Here is a 27,740-nt window from a genome sequence, read left to right on the forward strand (position 1 = left end):
TCTTTACTTCCCTGCTTAGCTCTATTCAGCTGCAGTTTCCCCACCATTTTGTTATTAACAGGTACAATTTTAAAGCATTCTTCAGAAATATCAGCCAGCCAGCAGGATTTTTCCAAGGAATCCATCACAGGAAAATTTCATGGGTCTGCTAATGGTCTTGTTTTCTTTCATCAGTGCTACAGCAAAACCAAAGAATTTTCCTGACAGACATTAGAGGCAAGTAGGTAAATCAGCTCAGCTCTTTCACTGCCTCTCCTTCTAACCTCCCTTCATCTCCACTCCATTCTTCCCAGCACTATTCATATTCATGGACTCATTTTTATTACATCCAGAAAACTGAATTGTGAGTCAGAATTTATTTTTTAATCAAAAGTCCTCCTCCATCTGTTGGAGCTCTTTAGGCTATTTCTGTTCTATTATAACACTGAAGGAGGGGGGAAAAGTGTTGCTTTCAGTAAACTTCTAGGACAACCTTCTCCAATAACTGTGTGACCTGTTCAGTGTGGTGCCTTTGGCCTGATTCATCAGAGGGGCAGAGGCTCTGCAGTTCCAGATTAAATCAGTGGGAGGCCTGAATGCTCAGTGCTCCTGAAAATCAGACCTGAAGCGCCAAAAACTGGGGCACAGGGAGCGTTTACTGTGGGAACCAGCACTGTGCTGGCCCTGCCCTTTGCTGGACACTGTCCTTTTGGTTTTAATCCTCTTTACACGAGAAAATTGCCTTGTTCTCTCTTGGAGGACATAAGGATTTGCAGAGAACCAGACAAACTTATGCTTCCTCTGCAGAAGACTTTAGTCATTTTCCTCTTGTGTTCTCACCTGACACCTCCCAGCTATATTGGCATTTATCACCTTTCCAGATCTACAAGGTCCTGCCTGGAGCCCCAGGCTCTCCTCTGCCCCAGTCTGCCCTTGCAAGACACTCCCATGCATAGTATTCTCTATGATAATAAACATTCCAACCCCTTTGGCTCTGAGATTTAAACTTTGGGAAATAAATTTTCTGTTCGTATCTCTAGAAAGCAAATTTTAAAAGTGTCTCGTTATAGCATTGCTAGGTTTAGGCATAATTTGATTTGCAGAAAGCTGTAATGTGGACAACTCAGTGTGGCAATGCAGGGAGCAGTTACAAAACAAACTGCGAGTATTTTGCCTTTGCAGAGAGGAAAGAAGCACTGGAGTGATGCATCCTGGATAAAAAACAACCGCAGGAAATTAACGAAGGTTTCGAAGGCCACGGCAAATTTCATTGCGGGGTCTTTTTCTGAGGTTCCTGAATAAAACGATCGCTAAACTTTTTAAGATTCTCCCCCTCCCCAGTCTTTGCAGAGAGTGAAGTTAGAGGAGTTCCCAGCGCTGCTCTGAGGGCAGTGAGCGTGGAGCGCGGGCTGGGGCTCGGGAACCGCAGTTACCTGTCTGCGGGCACCGCTACCGAGCGGGGGAACGAGTCCAGCGCGGAGGGCGAGCGGAGGAAGGCGCTAGCTGCCCGGGAGAGCCCCGCACCGTCCCCGCACCGCCCGAGCACCGTCCGCGCCTTGCCCGCGCCTTCCCCTCACGGCAGGGCGGTCCCGCTCCCGCGCTCCCCGCCGCGGCCAGCAGGGGGCGCCCCAGCCCCGCCCGCCTGAGGGAGCGCGGAGCGGCGCGGGGAAGGAAGTGGCGGCTCCCGGTGCTGCCGGTGCGCGGGGCTCGGCTCGGCTCGGCGGGCGGATAAAGCCGCGGGGCCGCGCGGCCGCCGTGCCACGGCAGGGCAGGGGCAGTGCCGGCGCGGGGCTCTTCGCCTTCCCCGCTCCCTCCTCCCCCGCAGCTGCGGCGGCCCGCCCGCCTCGCCTCCCCCCGCCTCCGCCGTCCCCGCGCCGCGGCAGCGCCGGCGGGCGAGGAGCTGCCCGCGCCCGGCCCGCCCGCGCCGGGGATTATGCCAGCGGCGTGCGGGCATGCCGGCAGGCAACGACCCGTAGACAACGGCAGCCGCCGAGCCGCGGCGGCATCGGCAGCAGCACCACCAGCGGGAGCCGCGGCCGCCGCGCCGGGAGCAGCCGGTGCGTGGCGGGGAGCGCTGAGGGCGGGCGGGGGGCGCTGAGGGCGAGCACCGGCACCTGGCGGCCCGCGGGCCGGCCCGGCTGTGCCTCGGCGGGGGCGGGAACCGCGGCGGGCCCGAGGGGAGCCGAGATGGGGGTGGCCGGGCCCGCGGGGCGGCTGCGGCTCCGCTGAGGGGTTGGTGCGGCGCGGGGGCCCCTCCCCGGGGCCGCGGTACGGCTCCCGCGGGCCGCGGCGGGTCCCGGTCGGCACCTCGGGGCTGCTGCGGCCTGAGCGGGGCCGGGCTGTCCGTCCTCGCTCGGGATGCGGCGGTAAAAGTTTCCCGATGGAGCAGTCGGTGACCGGGAGGGCCCCGCGGCCATGGCAGCGCCCGGCACCGCACGGCAGGGACGCGGGACCCGCAGCCCCGCGCTACCGAGGTCCGGCGTGTGGCACCACCGCCGGTGTCGGGCTCTCGCTGCGCGGGCGGGTCCGGGCGGCAGACACCGCTCGGTGCCCTCGGGAACAGCCGGGGACGAGCGGCCGGACGGCCGGAGCACTCTCCGCGCCGAGTCGCGGCACCCGGAGCGTTCGGGGTCGGTCATGGCTAGAGGCCGGAGCCAACACCCGGGCGAGCTCCGTCCCGGCCTCTTCCCTTGGGTACCGTATCTCCCAGCTTGAATTTCACCGAATTCGGCTCCGGCAGAGGCCCCCTGTGGAGGTTTTGTCGTGCGGTGGCCCACGAGCCCCTCGGACGGGGCCTGGGCGTAGGGAGGGGGTGAAGGTGCTGCTCGGGGGTGCCTCCCAGTCTTTGTGGGAGAAGAGGCTGAGACCCGCAGCAGCCTGACAGAATAAACGCCGGTGACTGATTACAGCTGAGGGAAAGCCCCGCGGGCTTTCGGGGCTCGAGACCTCCCTGTGTCGGGGCACTGCTGGGTGGTGACTGCGAGCTGGCCGTGCTACTTAGGCGGTCCTTTTCCTTGCGGGAGCGGGAGGAAGAGATTCTTCCCTTTAGAAAGAGCAGAATGCCCATTCCTTAGCTGGATGATGGGCTGCAAAAGGAGCCCATCTTTGCTGGGCCTGGCAGCTCCTTCTCCTGGCCTCCCCATCGCTTGACAGAAGGATTCCTGCCTGGTGCTCCCGAACAGCTCTGGGTTCCATCCTGGAGCATGCTGCTGCCCCACGCCTACAGCATGAACCACTCCAGCCTTTTGCCTAGTTGTGGGAGGGTTAAATCCCTTCCCTCACCTGCTCCCCAGCCTCTCCTGCTCCACTGAAGAAGCAGAAGCACAGAGAGCATTGAGGTGCTGGAGCATCATTCAGGGAACCCCACAGAGTAGTGCCCTGCTCAGTCAGCCTCACAAGTCAGTCCTGTCACATTTTATGTTTGAATGCCACGACTGAGGCAAAGTTTATTTAAGTCTGTATTTAAGCAAAAAAAAAAAAAAGAAGTTTCTTCCTGCGTTGATACCTGCTTTAAAGTGAGAGCTTCCATCTTTTGTGTGCTCTGTGCATCTGGAAGCTGCTAAGTGGGGAATTCGGTATCAGGAAGCATCTTCAGTCTTTGAAGACATAATTTGTGAGTGCTCCGCTCTGAACGTGACAGCGGCTCAGCAGGACAGTGGCAATAGACGAGTCTTTGTGCACATCAGGGCTTGAATAGGCAGAGGTTTGAGTGCAGGTCAGAATATCTGTGGCTGTAGGACTCCTTATCCTCCTATGGCATCGATTCCTGCTCCCTGCCCACACCTTTTTGCTCGTGCTGTATTTTTATCACGTAGTTTATTTTTGTCATGACTGTGTTGTGCTCCCGAGTAACACAAGAAGGGTGACTGCCTTACAGAGTTCAGCACTGGCTTCTGGGTGAGGTTCCCCCCCCCCACACACTGTTGAATAGGAGACTGCTGTTTGTAGGGCAGCCCTTTTCCCTCTTTTCCTGTGGCAGACCTCGTGCCTCCGATGGTTGATGGATCTCTGAGTGCCTGGTTATTCTGACAGGTAACCAGCTCCTTGTTTTGGCCGCGGGCTGCTCGGTAATTGAAACACCTCCTCGGGATATACAGAATAAAGGATGGCCAAGCATGAAAGCACGGTTGCAGACTTGTCCTGGCTTGTTGTTTGTCTCAGGATTTGTGCTTTGCGGTCCTTGCAGTGTGTTCTGGTTGTGGCAGGATCTCTGAGAGGGGAAGAAATGAGCAGCGAGGGCTGGGAACGCAGCTTGTGCTGCTTCCTTTTGATGGAGCAGACTTCTGGTAGACTGCTGGGCTTCATTAATCATATTTAAGTTTCTGTCGCTAACTTTTAATTAAAAGCATAGTTGATACCACTTTAATGAACGTACAGATGTTAGCCATCTTCATGCATAAAAATGCTTTTTAATTCCCTTACTATTCCCTTTATGGCCCTTAGATGCTTTTGTTGCCGTCTAAACCATGTACAGTAGCAGCTGTTTATCTTCTTAATAAAACTTTTTCTTGTATCTGTGTTCAGGAAACAGTAATGGCTTGAGTAAGCAATTCCCTGGTATCCTTTAAAAATATTTTTTAAAGGAACTTGGCAGAAAGGGTCAGAAGTGATGTCTAAATAGTGAACTCCAAGGCTCTTGCTAACTGTAGCCCTGAGCCTAATGTAAATCACCGGAAATTTTTGGCTGTTTCTCAGGTTTATGTGAGGTGGTGAAGAAAATAAAAAGCCCTAGGTGTATGACTTTTGATTCTGATGAGCTTAACGAGGATCTTTTCCCCAAATGACAGCTTCTTATTAAAATATCTTTTCTATTTTAGGTTTGCTGCTGATGGTATGTGTCAATGCTTTGTCGCTTGTTGTGCATCTAACAGCCCAAGCATTTATTGTGATTTACCATCTGGCATGTGGGAGTTTTATCTAACTTCTCATTTTACTTGACAGCAACCAGTTTGGAAAGACCTTGTCCTGATTTTTTTTCCCCCTAATAGAAATTCTCAAAACTTAAAACTGACAATGGGGCTAAAAGGTTTTGAATTTAAATAATTAGTCTCTTTTTATCCACAAATTATTACTGCTTCTGTGAGCTGGCCAAGTAGTGAAGCAGCACATCCTTCAAGTGAGCTAATTTAAAGAAGGTTCCTCCAATTAGTCCTAAGGAGCATTAATCTCCCCTCTGCATTCAAATAAAACTCTTGTCATTCAGTTGCTGTCTTGGCAGCCTGAGTGGAAGGCTTTGGAAAATGGCAAGTGAAAGCTGATGCTCGCTCCTGAGTACAGTTTGACTCATGCCTTTCATGCATATTCACCATAATGTCCTGTTCCAGCACCAGCAGGATCCCTCGAGAAACATTTTTTTTTAAAGGTGTTTTTCTTTTAGGCTTCCTCTATTAGAGACTCAAATAAGAGGAGAGTGTAGAAACAGGCATCAGTGTGTCTCTTTGCTTTATTTTTATTTTCTTAGAAGGCAAAAGCAGCATCTAAACCCCATGGCTTGCTTAAGAGCCAATTTCTCTAAATGGTGAAGATATCTTCTCATTTAATTTTAAAGCTGGCTGACGTAGGGTGTGATGCAATTAATATTTCTGTTTGTCTCTTCAAATTGGTAAAATATGTCTGAATTTAATTTTGAGCCTGAAAGCAAACAAAATAAAAATATTCTGTAGTTTTCAGTGTGAATGGAAATGGAATAATTAATGGGGGGGAGGGAATAAATAAAACACTTTTTATTTATAACTTTATTTCCTGGGTGTTGGAGGAAATCCAAGTGCCACAAGATTATACTAGGGCAGAGTCTGTCTGAGCTCACCCATGAACTGAAAGGGAATGTCGCTTCTCTAATTGTGGTATCCATGCCAAGAGTCCTAGGAAATTTTAAATGAACAAAGTAATGGATGATATTTGAATGTTCTTAATGTAAGAAGAAGAAAACAATCTAGCCTGGGGCTGGCCCAGTTCCTGTCACTACGGGGAGTTCTAATCAGCACAATGCCAAGCCAATAGGCAGAGCTCCTGAAGTCAGACTTTTGCATTTTCCATAGGAAAGAGACTTTGCTGGTGTGACTGGATGGTGGTTTTAATTTTATTTTTTTAAATTAAAAAAAAAACCTTTAGAAGCTCCCGTCAAAATGCTTCTCTAAATCCTACTGGAGAACTCAGAAACCAGTTGGAGAAAGGTGTCTTGCATTTTGGAGGGGGGAGGTCCAGGGGACTTCCTGAAGGATGGCAGGATCTGGAGGCAGAGCTGCTTCCCATTCCTGCAGCTCTTCCTGAGTGTTTGACACAGGGTCAGGCTTCAGAGGGGAGAGAAAATAACAGGCTGCTCAGGCAAGTGGAAATAAATAGTTACTGGGCAAATCTGGGTGCAGGGAAGAAATCCAGTTGGCACAGGGCTAAAACCTGCCCTGGGGAGCTTGGCCACACCTGAGCTGATCCCAGCAAGGAGGCGCTGGCTTTGCAGGAAGAGAGCATCCAGGAGGGGAAATGGGAGGGAAAACAGTGTCCTCCTGCCTTTAGGCTTCCCTGTGCCAGGGACGGTGAGAAGGATAAGCAGGACCCCTGGGTCTGATGGCTCGGTCAGGGAAGGGTGGGGGCCTGGCAGGGCTATGCCAGCGTCATTGTCCCAGCAGCCTCCGACCTGGCACCGGACAGAACACACATGCCAGCGCCCTGAGTGTGCCCAGGGTGCCACCGAGGGCAGGGACAAAGCAAACACCTCAGCTGAGGAAGGAGTGATAGGAGTGAGGGCACCCACAGCAGAGTCTGGGTCTCCCAAGAGCAGCATAGGCTGATCTTCAGTTTCTCCTTACCCAGCTAGTGCTTGAGAACTCCAAATTAGATTTCTTTTTCTAGCTTTAAACAGCCTCCAGAAAATCTTGCTCAGACAGATTTGAAGACCTACAACATCCAGAAATCTGCACCCCTGTGGACCTCAAGTTGTTTTCCTGCAAAAATAACCCAATCCTGAGCACCGAGTACCTTGGATAGCGAGGACTCTGCACAGCTTTTACAGTCCTTTGTGTGTTTGGACAACTGAGGTCGGTGTGTGCTGAGACATTGTAAGCAGGAACCTTAAAACACTCTTGGGCAGGAAAACAGGTGGGATTAGGTAAATTGGAGGGAATCCGATGTCATGACGAAAAGTGGTTTGGCACTCATGGTTTTCTTTAAACAGCTCAGTCTCCTGTCAGAGACCAGATATTGAGATTTCTATTCAGGGGTTTTCCACCAGTTGCTGTGGTCTCATCAAGGTGGGAGGAGGGAACAGAGATCCAGAAAATCCAGTAGTGGAGCTGAGGTGGTTTGCTGCAATCTGGGAAGGCATATCTGGTTATTAAGGTGAACTCTGAGGACTTGGGGAAGAAAATAGTGAATGAGCTGCTGAAAGATCCATGGTTCATCACAGGACAGGGATTCCTGTAACGGACAGGGAAGTTAACTCTGATTTGTTTGGATTGCTGGCACTTACATAACCATCAGAGAGCTTCGGGATACTAATTCAGGCTTAGCCCTCAGAGCAGTGACCTGGGAAGGCATTTTAATGGCATGATAACCAATTTGGAGGGTGGCAGTGTGTAATCACATCAGCACGCTGAGGTATCTGGGCACTGCAGGGGCGAGGCCGTGTTATCTCCAGCTCCAAAGAAGTTTGCTATTTGCGTGACTTAACTCTGGATGTGGAATGGGGCCTTAATTCCATTATGTGCTTTAGAAGGTTATGGAAGGATTTCAGGTTTTTCTAGTACAGCCATGGTAAACAGCAGTTCAGCTTCAGCTGTGTTTTGTACAGGTGCTTGTAAGGAGTTGGGTTTGGATCACTTTGGGTCTCTCTTCAGATGATTTGGGTGGGGGTCAGAATTATCCATAGCAAAACCTGGAGGGCTCTGGGCATTTCTGAAGAGGTAAAAAAATAATGGGCTGCCATCAACATCAAAACAATTTCACATATGCATTTATATATAAATGTGGTGTAATTATGTTTTATATACATGAGAGGACAATTCAGTGGGAATAATTTCTCTTGTGATTGTAATTTGTTTCAAGATCAATACCATAACTTAAATAACCTCCTTCTGAAGGTACAAACACGGCAGAATCACTTTCTCTGTGTGGGTGGCTTACCTATTTTAATGTTGCTTTCTTTTTTTTTTCAAAGAAGGAAATAGAGATTTTATATTTATCATATCAGATGAAATTGAAATCTAAATATTTACATCTTTTCACTGGATCTGAGGTTGAGCACCAGCTGTAGGCGTTGCCAAGCTGTTTAGTTGTCTCCTCCACAGAGCAGGTTGATTTCTCCAGGGTGGTGGAGAGATGGAGCCTCGTGTTTCTGGTTCTTATTTTCTAGCCAGTCTCTGCATCTGGAAATCCTCTCTGTGGGCTCTGTGACCTGGCCTCACGTTCAGAGGGTGTTCCAACCTAAACATGCTGAAAGCTAAACATGTGTTGTCTCCATCAGAATGCAGAGTAAAGGCAAGCTGTGAAACTGGAGGGGGAGTTCGGGATATGAGGATGTAAATAACTTGGAGATATTTGGTGAAAAGAGCAGGAGAGGGAGGAAGGCCTCTTGCTTGCTTTTTCTCTGCCATCCCCATCTCCTCAATAACATTATCTGTGCTCTTCATGAGCAGAGGTGGAGGATCACTTCTGTGTCAAACAAGGGTAAACCAGGAGCAGACATTGGAAATGTTGCAGGTACAAATCAGCAGAAGATACATTAAAATTCCCGAGTTTTCTGTCTCCAGTTTTGCTTTGCTTTCCTAGTTTTGCTCTTAATTTCTTGAGCAGGCTTGACATGGGGCTTTTAGGCTTCTGATCCACCAAAGTGAACTGATGGAGAGCACATAGCCTGTTTTGTTCTCCCTCTCTTGTTTTTAAGGATCATTTATCCAGACTCATGGGACTCATTGTTTGTCTAACCTGTATCTGGATTGTAAAACATTGTTCCGTGTTTTTACTTCAGCAAAGAGTAAACGTCTTCCATCAGATATCCTCAAAAATGTGTTTACTCTGGGCACAATTGTTTCTATTGCAACTAAAAAAATTTTAATGCTCTCTTTTGCTTACATTTAATGCCTATAAATAAGTTATTCAGAAGGGCACCTTTATCTAACATGCTGCCACTGTGAGAAGAGCATATTTGGACAAGCCTACTTGAAGGATTAAACTTTTTAGTTCAGCTTCTGTGTGTTGCTCTGGCTTTCCAGTTTTCATTTGTCCTTTTGTTTAGAGCAGGGAGAGATGGTTTGACTTGCCTTGCTGAGGGTGGGCACTTCGGTATCTTTAGGTCGGATCTTCTGCATCCGGTCTGCCAAACGTGGGCAGAGAGGATGGAGAGGAAGGAGCTTTCTGTCCTCCTGCCTGTTCCTTCGTACAGGTGCCCCAGCAAAAAAGGAGCTTGACATAAAGGGGAGATTTATTTCACTGTCTTAATGGAGCATCTGTATTATCAAAGGCAGGTATGTCAGAGCACTTTCCCCCTCCCTGCTGTCTTTTGTTGTCTAAATGTCATTGTGCTGATAGAACTTCTGTTTTGTTCCTTGTTATCAAAGTCGAACTAAAAAAAAAAGGTGATGCTTTGCCTTAAATGTTGTTACCAAAATCATCAGCTAAACTGTGTTGAGGGAGGATTTTAATTCCTGGTTTAAAGACTGAGTATAATTTGGCTTTTAGACCTCCGATTCTTCCTAAATCAAGTTTATGGTTGCAGCAGCCATGAGTGTCAGCTTCTGATTATAAACAGGTTTGGAGCCACTAAAAAACTCCGTGAAATCAGTTTGACAACTATTTGAGAACCACCTTTTTAATATTCCTATCAAGTACCCTGCTTAGATTTCTTGCAGCAGCCTTGTAGATCTTGTAGATGTTAGTCTTCCCTGCATATTTTATTTTAACTCGCTCTTAAGCTTTCTAGAAGAATGCACATGGATAAGCTTTCCAAAGCTTTTTTAAAATTCATTTTTTCATGGAAACCTAGGCTCAGTGAGATGAGAGTTGACTGGAAACTGATTGTGCTATTCTGGGGGAGTACAACACTTTACTGCTCAGAGTACCTTGCAGGGAGGTGCTTTTTGCTTTTGTTTGGGTTTTCTTGAGGCTAAATCCCAATTTCTCCCCACAGTTTCTGGCACCAGGTGGGTTTCTGGACCTGCAGGGGGGTGGGGTTGCAGCACATCCATCTCTGTGGGAGACAGTGGGCTGAGCTGGTTAGGTCTCAGGGTACACATGCTGAGGTGGGAGAAGGGAAGGGAGATTGGCTGGTGCTGGTTTTTATTCCTGCAGCCTGTGGCAGCCCCTGCTCTGAACCATCAGCCTCAGAAAACCTGAACAGTTCTAAGGCAGCATCACCCCAGGCCTGCGCTGCATGCCCAGGGCTCTGCACTGCAGAGATCAAGGGATGTTCCATCTGGAGGTGGGAAAAACAACCCTTACAGCCTTTCTTTATTCGAGGCTGCAGTGGGAGCAGAGTGAGGGACATATTTCCATTTGACTCATCCGTTGTTGAAATGGTGACACCCTTGAGTCACATTAAAAACGAGACCTTGTAGCTGAACTGGCACATCACGGAGCAGGTGTGTGCTGGGTTTATGGAGGTTTGTCCTTGTTAAGAAAATTATTTTCCAGTTCCTTGAAATGGGATGAAATTGATTAATGGTGTTGCTGATGTCCTGGGTTAAAAAAAAAATAGGAAAACCTGATTCAGGTGGAATGGTGGAAGTTAGCTGTCAAGATAACCTGCTTGAAATAGTTGTAAGGGCCTAAAAAATAAAATAAAATAATAAAAAAGATGAATGCCCAGTAGCCAGATGGTTGGAAGAGAACACCCCACGATCAATGAGGCAATATGTAAATATTTTCGATCATTACCACAGTACTGCTGTGTTGACATTGAAATTCAGAGTGTTATTCTGTGGGACTCCTCATTGATCAGCAGATGAGCTCTGATAAAACAGAGGATGAAAGCACAATACTGAGCATTATTATGGATTGTGGGTTTCATTGACAAGGACAGGCTTCCATCAAGGGCTAGGAATGGATTTCAAACGCTCTTTAAGCGCGTTACTGAGCCACTGTGTTCCTTTCCTGGCTGTCAGCTACCAATTAAATGGTGTTTTATTTCTTGAGCTGCTTTACTTAAGGTGAAATACTGCATAGTTGACTAATTTTTCTGTGCTAATTGCCACATTTGTATGGGAAGGGGCAAAGTGGAAGCTGACATAGAGTTCTCTGCTTGAAATATACCTGGCTGGAAATGCCTGGAAAATAATATCAATCAAACAGCTGAATTAAAATAATTTTTTTTTTCAAAAAAGATCCTCCTGAAAGCTGGTTGTAGAGACCCTGTCTGGCTGAGTCACTTAGAAACCTTCACGGGGTGATAGCATTCTCATGCATAAAACATGAAGTGCCTTTGGCATACACAGGTGCTGAACCCACCCAGAGGCCTTTTCTTTTGTTTTGTGTTTTTCTTTTCTTTCTTCTCCTTTTCTCTTCTCCACTTTTGTGCTCCTGGAAAAAAAAATCCTGTAGGTTTTACTGCTCTCTGAGGGCAGTCTGAAGCTTGACACTTAAGTCGACTCTACTCTTCCTGTTTTACATGCAGTACTGTGAAGTTCCTAAAAATCTTGTAAGGGTGCATGTAGAATGTAGGGTTTGGGTTTTTAAAATTTGTTGATGTTTTAAATTTTTGTTGATCAGAGCAATGGGTTGTAATACTTCCCATTTTATATAAGGGAATAAAGACTTTTAGGAAAGGATTAATGACTTCTAAGGAAGGAAGGAGAGGGCTTTGCAAATGAAAAGCTCATTATAGCTACAGCAGGGTCCAGAGCCCTGGCAGCTTCTGGAAGCATTTTGCTGTTTGTTTTCCCTGCCTTTCCCTTGGGTCTGGCTGCTTACAGTGAGGCCAGGACCTTGTGCTCCTTTGGGAATGTAACCCCAGGGCTCTTGGAGGGTCCAGATGCTGCAAACATCAGAGAGGGGAAAATGTTCTCGGTGCCTTTCCAAGCTGCTCGTATTTTCCAGTTAACTGCTGCATTTATCTTGCATGTTGATTAATTTCCTGGCACATCCTGGAGCCTGTTCCTCTGATCAGAGTTCTTCAGGATTTTGAATTTATTTCCCTGTGGTTTGTTGATTCTTAGTTCCTTACTTATATCCCCTTAGTGCTTTAGGGTGGCTGTCAGGAAAACAGAAAATACCTTTTCTGAGGGTAAAGGGCTCTGGAGACTATCTGTGGTCTGAAACTGATGCTCCCAAACCATGGGCATGTGGTGTTTGACCACAGCTGACACTTGGAAGGGCTCAGAATTTATCCATGCATACTGGGCAAGAGCAGAAGGCTGAGCTAGACCAGCTGTGGGGATGATAAGGAGCAGTTTTGCTGGTTCATTTCTCCCTGCAAGACGGTGCTGTCAGTGCCTCTGACTTTGCAGAAGCCTTTTTATTGCCTGTGCTTGGCAGGGCTCTGGTCCCCAAGACTGCTGGTGAGCTGTGGTCTGGGGTTGTCACCAGGTGTGTTTGTTCAGGTAATGGGGGGAGGTGGGAGCTCTGCTCCTCTGAACAATATGATTTAGTGGTGGTAGTGATGGTTCCACTTAGAAGGATTGAAAAGTGAAGTGCAGACAGAGTTAATGATTATAAAAGAGGCTGAAAACCTGATGATTTTTAAGTTTAAATTTTGCCTTGGTAATCTGTTCTCACACCTAAAAATAAGTAAATTAAGAATAGCATCAGCAAGGCCTCTGCAAACTGCAGTGACTTTAGAAAGTGATGACTTGGGAATACAGTGAAGGTGAATTGTTTATGATTATTCCAGAAAACAAGTTTTAGAAATGTCATAATGTCCTAGGCTGCATTAATTATCTATTACTTTTAGCGTTTGCTGCAGAGAAAATGCCAGTGTTTCTGTTTTCCCAGAGGCAGTACTTTCAGTTTCTCTTGTACATAAATGTTTTTGCTTTTAATCACTTTTGATTGCAGTACCATTAACAAGTGTGCAGAGAACTCAGTTTTTCTGTTTGGAACAATTGCTACAGACTTACTGTCACTGAAAATAGGAACTTCTGTCATCCTTTCCTAATCTACAACACAAGGAAAAAACCCAACCCTGGAAAAAGAAAAGAATAAATCAGGTAGGAAGATTGATTTTTCTTAACTTGAGGAGCCTTTGTGGCTGTTCAGCCAGGTTTGCAGGTACCATGGGGGTCTTTGAGATTGGCCTCACCCAAACACTGAAACCCTTTGACCCCTCATGTCCAGGCCCTGCTAATTCTGACAACTGTTCCCTGCCCAGCGAAACCAGCCAGACAGAGCAGGGCCCTGCACCAACTCAGTGTTTTACAATTTATTTACCAAAGTCTGGCTTGCAGTGGATGGTTCTTTTGGGAGGATGTTGTCTGGCATATCCAGCACCTAGAGAGACTTGTCTTGTTTGTGAAGAATGGAGAAAGAATGAATATGGACAAATCCTGATGTGTTTGAGGAATGAATTATTGTATAACATGTAAGAAGTGGTAATGCTCCATCAGACTGGATGTATATTTAATTAAAAACTACATAGCTATAAATCCTTTTAAAAGAGAAAGGTAATGTGAGGATTCTTGTTTACTTGCAAATCACAATGGTAGAATGGATAAAAGGACTAATGAGACACTTGCTTTCATGAAAAGACATTTAAAAATTCAAAGGCAAAGCAAGATTAAAATGTTATATTTAAATGTATTTCCATCATACAGATCTAAATAGTTGCTTTAGAGAGAGTGTCCTTTGGGCTTTGAATCATCGTATTGTATATTAAAGTAGGGGAAGAAACATTTTACATTTCCTTTTATGAAAACAATTTTCACTTAAAGCATTCCTTAAGAATTTAGAGAGTTAATTCTGCCCTAAAGTGCACACACAAAATATTGACACAGGTATCAAATCACTAAATATTTTTTCTTCAGTTATAAAGAAGACGTAATTTTAAAAGTAGTGGTGATTTTCAGTTTAAATTTTGTTGTGAGCCTGAAGAATTAATTTTATTTATCTTCTGGTCTTGACTGTATTAGTGTTGGCAGCAAGATCGATAGTCAATGAAAGAAAAGAAAACTAAGATTCAGTTTCAGATAAATTCTGATTGGATCCTAAAGCACAGGACCACAGACTGAACCTGTGGTTTCCAGTTCTGATAGATCCCATCTAAAAGTTGCATCATGGAAGGCTTTGAGATAGATTCAGCAACTTGAGGCCCAACACTTTCAACTATTAAAAAATTATTATTATTATTATTATTATTATTATTATTGTTATTATTACCCATCCTAGGAAAGCAGAAGTGGCATTTGGGCTCTATCTGCCTGGCTCAGCTGTGAATCAGCAAATGACGTTAATAAGCATTTGTGGACTAAATATATTTTTAAGCTGTCTGGCTGCTTGCTCTTGGTGAGATTTCTGAGATTAATGGTCCTGAAATGTTACTCGCGTTTGCTCTTCCTCCAGGATGAACCTGACCTGTGCAAGCACTATTATATTTTTTAAATTGCTGTGCAAGAAGTTACAAGAGTAAAGATCAGTTACTGTTTTTTTTAAGCTGTTGGCAAGACATAAATTTATCTTCTAACTGAAGCAGTGTTTGCAGCTAAAGATATTGATGATTTTTCCAAGCATTTCAGGTTCTTTAGTGGAAGGAACAGTGTGTATTGCTGTTTTATTTATTTTGTGTATAACACTTGGATAGTGGGTGCTGGTCTTAAGGCTTGGATCCAAGTCCCAGTCAAAGGGATGTGTTTTTATTTGTGTGGTTGTGGAACCAGATTTGCATGTTCTGCAAACAGCTCCTGCTGCTGGGAAGGACAACTGTGCCCTTCCTGACCTGAAGAGGAAAGGGATATTTCTGCTGATGGGGAGTTCAGCAAGATAGAGGCAATTTTCATTGAGTTTTGGGGATCCACAGGTGACTTGTGGGATGTACCCCAACCTTCCCTGCTCCATCACCCCGTGAGACCAGTGCTATGAGAGCCCTGGCTCTGTTCTGGCTGCTGCTTGGACAGAGAAACTAGGATAAGCCAAGACATGAAAGAAGACCTAAAGGAACCTGGATATGCTTGGGGAGATCATCAGCTAGAGAGCGGAGTGGGGAGCACCTGTGTGTGCCCTTAAGTGCAACTCAGCTGCTCTAAAAGCAGCATTAAACCAGTTTGCAGTGGCTGGAGGTAAAGATGAGACTCTGCCTGAAGGAATCTCTTGGGAAGGCAACGGGGCTGCTTGGAATGACAAGCAAAGCACATAACTCACACCGCAGGCAGCGTTACAGGTTCCTTCTGGCTCTCAGCCCTCCTGACAAAAATCAGCCTTGGGGGAGAGCAGGTGGCTGCAATAGGAGTGTAAATGGGCTGCCCGGGCTTTCCTGAGCTGGATTTGCCCTCCTGGGTGCTGTTGGTTCACCCGCCCTTTTGTTCCCTGTGGGAGCTGCTGGCTCCTCACTCCTCCAGGTGTGGAAGAATTTGTGGAGGTTACAAGGGCAGCTCTGGCCCTGCTTCACCCTCAAACATGGGACTCTGCCCAGGCTCTGGGGGCTCCCTGGAAGAGCTGTGCAATGTGCTGGGTTTGTGGTGATGTCTCCTCTGTGGAAGTCAATGAGCTCCCATTTCAGAAGGGAAATGCTTTAAGGGGAAGTGTTGTACAGAGGGAGCACGTGAGAGTGGTCAGTGCAACGCATGTGTTTTTTCTTTTTTTTTTTTTTTTTCCTTCTTAATTTCCATGAGTTAGAGATGATGATGACTCATGGCTTGGAACACACTTTAAATCCCTGAGGTGCTCATTGCCGCCTACTATCACGTATTGAATTTCTGACATACCGGAGGGATGTCTGCAGAGAAACTCTGATGTGCAATTATAAAATGTTGTAGCTTTATGTTGTTTGCATAGGAGCCATTAGCATGGTGTAACTGGAAAAATAATGCAGCTTTATTCTTGCTCTTGATTTCCCATGGGCATGGCAGTTCAGCAACTGTGTTCTGTCTTTTTCTAGGATGTTGACACATGTGGACCAACAGTGACATCCTTTTTCAGCAATGCTGTCTTTGCTCCCTCCTGCATTCAGAAGCATCTAGAGAGATTTTTTGCAGAAGGTATGTTCTGACATTTCAGCTGGATGGCTGTTCATTTTCTTCTGGGTTACAAAAAGCCATTTAGATGTTACTAGGGAGAATGGTAATTAATCTGAGGGATACTAACTCGCTGCTGGGGAGAGGGGATTAACCTTAGCTTGGGTTCCACTTGAATAAATGCTTGGGGAAAACGTGATAAAATGGAGTCCGGAGAATGGCTGCAGGAGCTCTTTGAGAAGGGCTTGGTAGTCACAGGACATGGTTGGCTTAAATTGCATAGATGTGTGCATTGGTAATAAACCTGTTTTTAAAGAAAGCTCACACTCCCTGCCTTTTTCTGCTTAGTCAGCATCCTTGTTTATGTAAAGTCTTTCAAATAAATAAATTGAAATGGAGAATGGCTGCACAGGATATGCAATTAATAAAATTTTTAATTTAAATCTTGGGTGAGTTTTTTTTTTTTTCTCAGAAAAAATCTTAACCTTGTTGGTTTTATTTGTATTGAAATAAACAGTTGTGCAGCCTCATTTACAACCATCAAATTGTAGTATCTACCTTTTTTTGTACTCTGGACTTAAAATTTATTTTATATTTCTAATAGGATTGATATGCAGAACTTCCCAATAAACAGTGTGGAAGGGGAAGTAGTTACCTGTGGTGGTTTTTAACAAGTAGAAGTGAAGAGATTGTGTTTTTGATTAATGTGTGTACCTGCTGCTCTGTTATGCTGTAACCTTTGAAGTGTTGCTTGGGGGTTCAGTGTGTGTTCAGCTCTATCCAAACTTCTGTGTGAATTCTAGAAAAGTATCTCATAGTGGGAACTCTCACTACAAAATTAGTGGCTGGAGTTTTTTGCTAGGCAGGGTGTCAGCCTTCAGCCTGACTGCATATTCTGCATCTTATTTTCCTCCAGTACATTCCTCAGCACTTGTTTTATTCCTTTATCAGAAAGGGTCTTTTTAACTCCACCAGATGTTTTTTGGGGTGATACTGTGGTGTAGCAACTTTTCATTTTTGCTGCTGGATGCTAAAAGTCAACAACTGTCGGGTTTTGCTTCAAGAGCAGTGGATTACTGGGAATAAATGAAAGAATAAATGAGTTGGGATCTGAGACTGTTCACTTACCAGACTGAAACATGTTTTCAGTCTGTCTGGGTTTATACCTTGGATTCACAGCAGTTACACTGAGACTGCGGTGACACCAGCTCTGTATTAACATGAAATATCTCTATCAGAAATCGTTGAAAACTAGGGGTGGTTTGAATACCTTAATTGTCTCCTGTCAGGATATTGGCTCCCAGTGAGTTCATTGCCATTCTCCACGTTGATTCTCTTCCTGAAGCCTCTCTTTGGGATTAGCAGAGCCCAATGCCAGGCTGGGTAGGCTGTTCCCAGTGCTGTGTCTTCTTCCTCTGTGGAATACCTGATTTCCGAGAGAGAGAGAGAGAGAGCCTGGCAGCTACTGCCTGCCCACTGCAGCTCTGAAGGAGCTGTGGCTGGGTCTCTCTGGGATCAAAAGCTGCCCAGCAGCAGCTTTAACAGAGGAGTTTATGCTTGTACAGGCATTAATTGCCATGTGAGTTTGTGCTGCTGTGCTGAGAGGGAACATCTGTATCCCGAGAGCTTTGCCTCCTGTTTTAGGTCACGCATTCCTCTGTAGACTGTTGTAGAGGGGAGAGTTTTTCTCTGAATTAGCGGTGACTGCAGAGAAGAAATGCAATCCTTGGCAGAGCTTAGGGTTTGCTTTGCCCCAAGGCTGAGGCTCCACTCATTTCAGTTGCCTGAAGGATTTTACAAGGCTGATGAGGTGCCCAAGTGGTCATTAATTCTCTGGGCAGGTGAGGGAAATTGCCTCCAGAACGGTGTTCACAGGAAAATGAATCCCTGCTCTTGCGTCACCAGAGAGCGAATAACGTCTGTGAGTTGGCAGGTAGGGAATGTGAGGAGAGAAATGGGTTTTAAACCTTGTCAGGGAATGCAGTGTTCATGAAGACAAAAAGCTGAAATTGCCATGCCCAGGAAAATGCCGTAGATACCGAATAATTTCCCCCTCTGTTCTTCCAGTGTCACTGTGCAGCCCTTTGTTTTTCCAAACCTGGAGGCATTGAATCCAAACTGCTGGACAGAATAAAAATATTGGGAGAATGCTCCTCTGCAAGTCAACCTTGGAAGTGTTTTGCATAGAACTGTTTCAAAATCTAGGAAAGTGTCCTCAATCCCTGCTGTGAGCAGAGCCCAAGGGATGTGTGTGCGGACGTGAGCTGTGTGCTGGTGGTGCTGGGAGCTGTGGGGCCTGGGCAGGGAGCCACAGGGGGATGCAGTGTGATAGGGAGATGGAGGATGTTGGTACAGAATGGGAAGAGACCTGCTGCTCTGTCCCTCAGCATCCTCACTGCCATCTGTCCAGGGCACTGGGCTGCCTCTTTGTGCTTCCACTGCTCCTGCAGCTGCAGAAGCCTTGATGGGATGAGTGTTTGTAAGAGGCAGAGGCTGACATTGGGTAGGAGGATAATAAGAGGGGAAGGTAGATGAGGTGGAATCCAAGGGTGACTAGAAGATGTGAGGCAGGGGACTTGTGCACTGGGGGAGGGATGGCCCTGCTAAGCAATTTGTAATATCACTGAAGGAACGTGTTGTGTCCTGTCAAAAGGAAGCTCAGTTTTGCTTTGCAGTTGGCTCCTTCTTATGTCCTTCCAGCACTCCCTGCCTTGCCTGCAGCACCTGTCCTTGTGCCTGTGCCATGCTGGGCTGTGATTTTCCACCCCTGGCTGTGTAATGTGACCAGCTTTTCTCCTTCCAGAGCCTTATGTCCTTTTATATGGACACAAATTGGGCCTGAATTTTACTTTTTCTGCACCTTGTTCTTAGTGTGGGACTCATAACATGAGAATTGAACCCCTTGTAAGGGGTGAGTTTTTGGAAACCAACTAAATGAAGAGAAATCTGTCTTCATGTTGGATCTTCATCAACTAGATGTAAAAACTCACTGTGAAGGGTTAACACTCAGGTGATAACACTCCAGGGAGCTGGGTGATGGCTGCTTTTGCACTGACAAGGAGAGGGACCCTGTTTGGCATTGTAATGGAGCAGTGCAATTGTGACATTGCCCTGTCTCAGTGTGTGTAAAGGTTGTAGGTTATTGTGGCACTTGTTACTGTGCCTGGCAGGGAGAAGGGGGAGCTGCTGAGAGGTGAGGAAAGGGGAATGGGATCTTGTGAAGGTGGGAGCTGATTACAGATAAAGCTGGTTAGACCTGACAGACAGGACACAAATGTTTGGAAAGGTACAGAAGGATCCCTTTTCAAAAAAAAGGGAACTACAAAGTCTCTTGTATAATCTGGCAGTATGAAATTTCTCATGGAAATGGGTGAGTTTTTCTTTTGGTGGTTTTCCTCCTTTTACAATGGAAACACAAGACACGAGGAACTGTTTGGACATACGTCTTAAACTGGGAGGAAAGAGCTGTGGTGCTGCTGTGGTTGTAACCACAAACTAACTGACAGTTTCCTGCTGCAAGTAACTTTCTATAGATCTAAACCTCCTTCATTTGTGTTTGTTTTTCTGTGCTGTTTAAATATCTGAGGAAGATTCTGTTGCTGCTAGGCTTCTATTTTTTGACAAAGTCTTTGTTGTAGTAATTTTGGGGGATGGTGGCATGGCGAGAGATCATCACAGCACTGATACAAACTCAGGTAGAGTCTGAAAAGTTTCTGTATTTTACGGTCTGGTTTAATGTAAAAGTGAAGAAGTAACCCCATTAAATATGTGTCAGACTGGTTTTGCAGTTACATTTGCATGTACAAAGCTCTGTTTATTTCTGAGGAGAAAGGATGTCATCATGTGAACCTGCCTGTGTGGCTGAGACTCTTCATCCGATATTTCCATGGCATCATTACTGGCTTCTAATTCTCCTGCCTCCTTCCCACCTTTCTCCCCTGTGATGTGTTAAATATCACAGCTGCAAAAATGAGGGCACGTTTTTTCCCTGCTGTTCCCATTCCAGCTGGAAAACTTGGACAGAACCTTCCCTTGTGGTTTGTGATACTGTAAATAAAGGCTTGGGAGGTCACACGTTTTCCATCTCAAGTTATTTTGATTCCAGTGCTGGAATGGGAGAGGAGGAGAGGAATAAAAATAAAAACAAAAACAAAACCTCAAACTGTTGTAGCCCATTGTGGGAAAAAGAACTCATTAATGCAAAGGGGAAGCAATTGGAAAAAAGGCCTTGCAAGGAGAACTTAGTCTTTGACTGAAGCTGCGACTTGGATAATTAGGGTCAAAGATTTCAAAGGAATCTTATATAAAGCTTTCAAATAAAACTTATCTACAAAGCAGAGGCCCTGGACACCATCTCCTGTGATCTGGAGCTGTTGTTGTCTGGCTTTAAAGGTGCATTGGCCTGACTCTGTAGGCATGTGGGTGAGTAATTTTATCTATGTCCCTATGAATATGGTTATTTACATGCTTAAATGTCAGTTAAGTGGGCTTTAAGTGTGGAGTTGAGAAATCGTGGTTGGAGGTGTCTCTGGCTGTGGTCAGACGAGTCAGAGTTGCGCTCACAGCCCAGGCAATGCCCCATGGGCTGGGGCATGGCGGGTGGGAAACCTGTTTGCTCATTTTCTCAAGACAAATGGCACAGTTCAACCTTCTGAAAATCCCCCCAGAATGGTGGCTGTTACTGCTGCTGTTCACAGCTGGTGTCCTACATCTGCAGGCTTGGTCTCCTCAGCAGTGTCCCTTCTCATGTTGGTGTTTGCAGCTCTGTGTACTCACAGAAAACACTGTTTACGCTCAACCTTATAATACTTTTCTCTTTTGATATTTGTATAATCATGTTTTGGATTTACTAAGAAATGAGCTCAGGACAAGGTCCACTGGGCTTTACTACTGGGTGGTGATATGCTGGGTGTGATGAATATTGGCTTACAGAGGAGACACTAACACTTACTGGCAACTGTGTCGCTCACTTTTGTTGAGTTCTGAAGAGACCTTTTCCTGGTAATGATTTTTTCTGTTGGTTTTTTCCAAAACAGGATACAAAATGTGAATATAATTTGTCACTGCAGAACTGCTGTTGTACCTTGACACTACAGAAGTATTTCTTTTTCCATAAAGTGTTGTATTTATAATGTAAAGCAGGAACAAAAGAGGAGCATTCCACATCTAGATGTTAATCTCTGCACAGGGTAGTCTTTTGATTCAATAACTTTTCTTCCTTGATCTTCTTTTGCATTTTCTTTTTCTTTAATAGGCACAGGACATATGGACATAAAAAATAATGGCCCAATTTCACCCCTGCTGTAGCTCATTGACGTCATTAAAGCTACAGCAGGGATGACTTGGCCCAGATTCTTTAAAAATAAGACCTGATGAACAACCCCTCCTGGAAAAGCTCTGTGAAGAAGGTTGTCCTGAGCACAGCATAGAGCAGATGCGATGCAACTCACCCTGACATTCAATAACATTCCCATTGGTGCCGTTCCAGTGAAATGCTGGGCCCTTCCTGGAGGGGACAGAAGGCTACAGATGTGTTCCAGATGTGCTTTTACCATGTCATAATAATGAGATGGAAAGGGGCAATTAATCTGGTGAGAGAAGGGTACTTAAGGCAGAGGCAGGTCTGGGTGGAGAGCTCCCTTGCTTGGAAGATGTGGGAGCTGTTTCTGCCTGAGGACTGTGCTTGACACATGGCGAGGCAGAAGACAGAAATGTAGAATTATCTGTGAAAAACTGTTTCTTTGAGCAGTTTTTTTGGAAGATGGTTTGGGTGTTTTTTGTATTTATGTGCTTTTCCCTTGCATCTTCTGTGGTGTCTGGGTATTGCCACACAAGGATCAGCCATCTGAACATGGCAGTTCCTGGCATAAAGGAACACCACAAGGATCAGTATCTCAGTGTGGGTCTAAGGTGCAGCTGCTTTTGAAGGGCATATTTCCTTCCTTGTAACTGAGCATAGAAATAGAAATTCTGGGTAATGTAGACGAAAAAAGGCAACATGGGTCATGGCAAAAATAGTAGATTTGACCTTAAGTGCTGAGTCTGAATTAAGCTGAAAAATGTGCTTTCAGATCTGAACACACTTAAAACAGAAAGGTGAAAATGTGAGAGGTTCTCAAGAGCTGTTGACTACTTTCTGTTTACTAAAATAGCAGTAGCAATTCATGGATGGTGACCCCAAAAATCTTTACACTAATGTACAAAGGGAGTGTTTTGCTCACTGTTATTTATAACTGCAGGAAGAAACACCTTTTACAGAGCAGTCAGAGCCCCAAAGCTGTATCTGAGGTGGGTCAGTGCTTGATCACTTTTTGTACAGCCAGAACTCAATGCCCAGGGTATCTTTAATTTAACTGAATTCTTGGTGGTTATAACTGTGTCTGGCCAAGACAGGTTCTCTTGCAGTGAGTCCAAGAAATCAGATAGTTCTTTTTCCGATGCCAGACTCTTCTGGTCCACTGAATATAACTGCAAGAACACATAGTTCCCCAGAAGGAAAATGCTTACTGTGTTTTAGGTGACAGCTGAAGCTAACTTGGGGGAGGGCAAGATGGAGCGAATGGCACTTGTCTGCTTATGAGAGCATGTTCGTTTTAAGGGAATTTAAGTTGGAAAATTTTTTGCAGTGAAAAGCCAGAATAGTGTCAAAGTGACATTGACTAGTATAAATAGTGAAAGGAGAATTAAATCTTTAAAATATATTCAGTCCTTTGATTAGTCATCCAAAACTCTGCTGGTAAGACAGGGAAAGAAATCTGGGCTTAACCTGATAAATGTCCTTCTAACAGTGGAAAAAGTCAGAAAACCCAAGAATTTAATTCATGATATCCAGAGAGACCATGTAGCAGCTGGCAGCAGACTGCTAAGGAAAAGTATTAATCCTAGAGGAAACGGGGGGAAAAGGTAACTGAAAACTCTGCAGCCTTAAGGACTTTTGGAAGTAAAAGATATTTGATGTAATGCAGATAAGAGTGATTAGCTTATATTATTGCATGGAATACACCCTTGTCTGATTAAACCATATTGCTTTGAGGTTCTCTTTCCTTGTATCATCTTCTTCATCCATTTCAATGACTCCCCTGTGTCATTGTGGATGGACCTGTATAGGTCCATTTTTGGTCCATATTTTGCTTCCACTGAGGCCAAAAGCAAAAAGAGAACCTGCCCTGGGACTTGAGGTAAACCCCCAACATCTCTCTCCAACCAGACTGATGAGCAGCATGGGTTGAATATTTATGCCAGATCCTGTAAAACCTTGGTGATTGCAGAGAAGGGTTGAAGAGTGGATTCTAACTGAGTAAAAGAATGTATGAAAATTTTAAATTGCTTACCTTTGTGACTGACCCATAGCAGTTAATTTTCCAGAGCCAAAGCTACATTGTCATGGGTTTTAGCAGAGTAGAGGAATGATTAATTTCTGGGGTATAGAGAGATCTTTCTTAATAATCAGAAGTGTATCATCTGGTTGAAAATACCATTTTTCAGGAAGGTGGGAAGCTGTAAATGGGCAGCAGCTCGTTGTTATGGATGCATTTACACAGAGCACATGCATCCCTGTAAACCAAGCCTGACTCCCTCTCCGCAGCACTCGGGCAGTGCTGGGAAATGATGAGCTCCAGCCAAGTCTGGTTTCCCATCCTCTGGAATGTCAGCATGTGGATGTCACACTGCACACATGACCCCAGGCTGGGTGGGGTTATCAGGGAGATAACCTGGCTGAACCCCAGCGCTCAGGGTGTCTTGGGGCCACTTGTGATGGTAGCTCAGCTTCACAGCCTCAAGTGGGAACTCCAGGAAATTCCAGTTGTTACTGACGCAGCGTGTTCTGCAGTGCTGGTGTGTATTAATCCCTGTGCACAGGCTGTGAGGGGGGAGAAGGATTCACCAGCATCTGCTGACAGACTCACTCACATACCCATTTTGTTTATGAAGAGTTACGAGTTGAAATCAATATGCAGATCAGAAGTGCTCTGAGTACCTAAAGAAAATCCTTTGACTGTGGTTTCTGCGTCATCCCCGCAGTTTATTAAAAAAATAGAAAGAAAAAGTGGGGGATGCAAATGCCATCCGTATTTATTCAGATTAAAAAGGAATATGGGGATGGAGCTGTAGGGAGAAGGGGAACTGTTCAGTGCTGAAGGAGAACTTTCAATTCATTTGATGGGAAATTTTAATCTATTATGGATGATTTAACTGTTAAGCTCTAGAGCAATAGACTGACTTCAGCTCATCACCTGCTAAGTGCTTGGGTTCCAGTGGGTGCTCTCAAGTCCTGTAGATCCAGCTCTATTCTTAAGAGCTCACAGAGAGTAGGAAAGAATGAGGTAAGGGAAACTTTCTAAAACCACTGTTTGTGTTTATAAAAGAACAAAGAAAATAACCTTGAAATTAATTTGAGCTATCCCCTTGATCAATGACTCTAGTTTGTCCACTAATTCTTCTGTATATATAGCTAGAACGCAGCCTACCAATAAAAGTTCTTTTAGTTTCTTACTGTTTTGAGGTTTATTTTGATGGATTATGTTTCTAGGTAACTGTTGAAGGTTATTTCTGGGAAATGCTGCCAGAAAGCTTATTAACATGTGATCAGACGCAGGTAGAGTCCCTTGAGGAAAATCTGGCTCTTCTGTGCACTCTCAGCAAGGGGCAGTGACTGTGCTGAAGGGTGCGAGTCCTCCCAGTTCCCTGCCCACGCTGGGCCTGGAAATAACTCTGTCAATAGTAGAAATGTCACAGCAGGAATGACTCGCTGGATGTGCCCAATTCCATTTATCTAAATGAGCTGTGATCCTGGATTTAACGTGCTGTTTCACAGTTAAGATAAGAGTCACATGAATTAGATTATTGTTGGGAAAAAAATAGAGGGGTGCTGATATAAATACTTCTGTGGGAACTTTGGAGAGCATTAGCAAGTCTTTTTACTTTTATGAACAGCAGTGGTCAAAGCAGTTTCCTGCAAGAGATGCTTTCCACACGATAGGAACTCCAAGTCATTAAAAAAGCATGAATCGGATTAAGAAGTGTAGGGTTATTTTAATTTGCCTTTGAGTCTTCAGATGTCAGTGCAAGCTTTAATGAGCAGCTGTGCCAGTGAGGAGCTACCACGTGAAATGGAAAGGGAGGAGTGGGCAGAGATGCTCCTGTCTGAGTGGTTATGAGGTTCCCTTGCACCCCGAAGGGTCCTGCCCTGTGGGTGCTCACTCCTCCAGGATTACATGAGCACTTGTGACCTCTATCAATGCCTGGCATAAAAGTGGAGCTTGGGGGAGTGCAGGGTGCCTCCTGGTTTTGCTGAAGTGTTACCTGGGTTACTCCCAGTAACCCCTGAGCTGTGGGGTGCTGCTTCCTGACGTAAAAGCAGAGGAATAACTCTAGCCAGGGGCTAAACAACATTGAGCTGTGCTTTTGGAGATTAAGCTGATTGCAGCTCTCATAAATAAATCTTTCTGTATTAATAAATAAATGCTTGCGATAGTTACATTATTACAGTTCATGGAAGCTTTCAGAAAGAAAAAAATCCTGAATGAGGAAGAATTTCCATTTCTGCAGTCTCAGCTAGCTTAAGATTGGTGTCATTAATTGAATTTTGGCTTTTCCTTTGGAATGGAGCCTGTGCTCTTTGCTTGAGCATGGTTGATGCACGTGAAAGAGAATGGGAGGAGAGAAAGTATTCAGAGCTACTTGCATAGCTTCTGTGGCCGTCAGGTTATGGGAAGAGTGGGCAGCCTTTCAGTGGGGCCACATTATATTTGGGTCTTTGAGGGTGTGAGGCTTTCCCCACTGAAGCCCACGTCGTGGTTGGTTGGCTGTAGAGACTTGGTTGCTTATCTGCTGCTGACTCATTTTTCCTGCCAAATTTCTCTTAAAAACCCAAAACGTGGTCTGTATGTTACAAGTAGCCAGATTCTTCTTTCTGTAGGGAATGATGCTTGTTGGCAGTCGATCTTGCCTAATCCAGAGCATTGCAAATGTAATAATTAAGTTCTACTTAATTTCCATACTCATTTGGTGGGGAGACAATAGCTTGTTCTTTAGAACTGGGCATTCTCTTTTGAAAATTATCTGACCAGTGTTACATAAAAACCATATTGCAGCCCACCCTTAACAGCCACTGATTAGAGGGTCCTTTGTGAAGTGTTGTCTGTTTCTGACATAAATTAATTAGTATGGAGCCAGTAAAATTCCAATGGAAATGAAACAGAATTAAATTTAATATCAGATAAATGTGTGTTCTGGGCTGTGAAAGTGATCACAAAACTAATTTCTTAACAGGACCACTGGAAGAACAAACAAATCTACAGAGATGTGGTTGTAAGCCCCAGCTAGAAATGTACATTTGTGGATATAATTAAACTTTGGTTAATAATGTATTGTCCTCAGCCTTGGCAGAGAACTGTACTTGGGCTGTGGCTACACATCCAAAGCATTTTTACCAGATTAACTTCTCTGTGCAGCCTGGTCTGGAGCTCTCAAAGCACTTGCAGCTCTTCAGCAACGGCTCTGCATCTCTGCTCCTCTCTCAGCTCCAAGAGCACATGAACCCTTTCCTGTAGCCATGGGTGGCTGTCCCTGTCCCTGACCGGCTCTGGGGAGTCAGGGGGGCAGTTGGAGAGACAGTCCTTCAACAGCAGCTTGAGGAAGGGTGAAGTTTGTGAAGGTAATGCTTCATGATTCACTTTTTGCATTGCAAATCCTGTTTCGTAAGTAAGCCTCTTCCACCGATACCTTAAACGATTTATTATCTCTCAGGGCTTTTCTTCACCCTGGAAAAAAACAAAAGATGATCATGTGTTTGAAACCTCTGTGCTGAGCATTGTATGATTAAGTTGTAATTTTGAAGTGATGCGTTTGGGCATATAATTTTCACGACCATCTTTGCTTTCAGGGGTCATAAATACTGGTTCCAGCTGTAATGAAGTGCTGTACTACTTACTGTGTTCCTATCATTGTGTGTGTCTTTTTGTTTAAATTATTAAATCACAGTGGCAATGGCCATAATAATGTGGTTGTTTTATGTCTTGGAAGAGGGGAAAATAATTTTATTTAGTTGGAATAATGTAATTGTAACATGCCTCTGGGTTAAAGGGGGAGGTGATGCAGGTGGCTGGCAAGGCAGCACTGTTCTCTCGATGATTTTCTGCAGCAAATTCCACAGCCATGGAGAGGCAGCATATTTGTTTTTAATGGAATAACTTGTGAGCAAACACTGGGCTGTTTATGATGACAAGGAAAGCACTAGAAAAATAGAGGCTATAAAATCCCACTCTTTAAGGGCAGCACATGGATAATTGGCTCAGTGAGGTGCATCTCAGGGGAGGAGATGTGGATCTGAGATCTGGCCCAAGCCATTAAAGGCAAAACACTTGAGCTCTTTGCACCTCTGAAGGCCATCTGTAGGGTAGGCAGCTCTGCCTGGGTGGTTTTGTGCGGCAAAGTGCCAGGGAAGGACTCGGAGATCCTCTGATGGAAACTGCTGTAGAGATAAGGTGTTTATTTCCCCTTTTGAAGGGAAAAGATGCGTGATGGTTTCTTGAATCAGGATGACTGCACCAATTCAGATCTAATTTGATAAATGAAGTATAAAGGCCCAGTGAATGACCTTCTGTAAAATACAAGAGTGTCTGAACCATTTGTTCTTTAAATCTTGCTTCACATCTCTGTATTTCCTGCTCA

At 45.1% G+C, this 27,740-nt stretch overlaps 1 protein-coding gene across 10 annotated transcripts in view; it reads left to right on the plus strand.

Moving 5' to 3' along the window:
• Positions 1–1,620: 1,620 nt before the first annotated feature.
• Positions 1,621–27,740, plus strand: part of PITPNM2 (phosphatidylinositol transfer protein membrane associated 2) — a 121,851-nt gene continuing 95,731 nt past the window's right edge. For 2 of the 10 annotated variants that reach the window (XM_085075449.1, XM_085075453.1), the window contains exons 1-2: positions 1,622–2,036; positions 15,992–16,091. The gene's annotated coding sequence lies outside the window, so the exon portion shown is untranslated. Of the gene's footprint in view, positions 2,037–3,870; positions 4,012–9,302; positions 9,438–15,991; positions 16,092–20,294; positions 20,490–27,740 lie in introns of those variants that run through there. The other 8 variants (XM_085075456.1, XM_085075457.1, XM_085075454.1 and 5 more) reach the window with 7 other exon arrangements.

This window comes from Lichenostomus cassidix, chromosome 15, assembly GCF_008360975.1.
Source record: "Lichenostomus cassidix isolate B80296 chromosome 15, HeHo_3.0, whole genome shotgun sequence".
NCBI classification, from domain to species: domain Eukaryota; kingdom Metazoa; phylum Chordata; class Aves; order Passeriformes; family Meliphagidae; genus Lichenostomus; species Lichenostomus cassidix.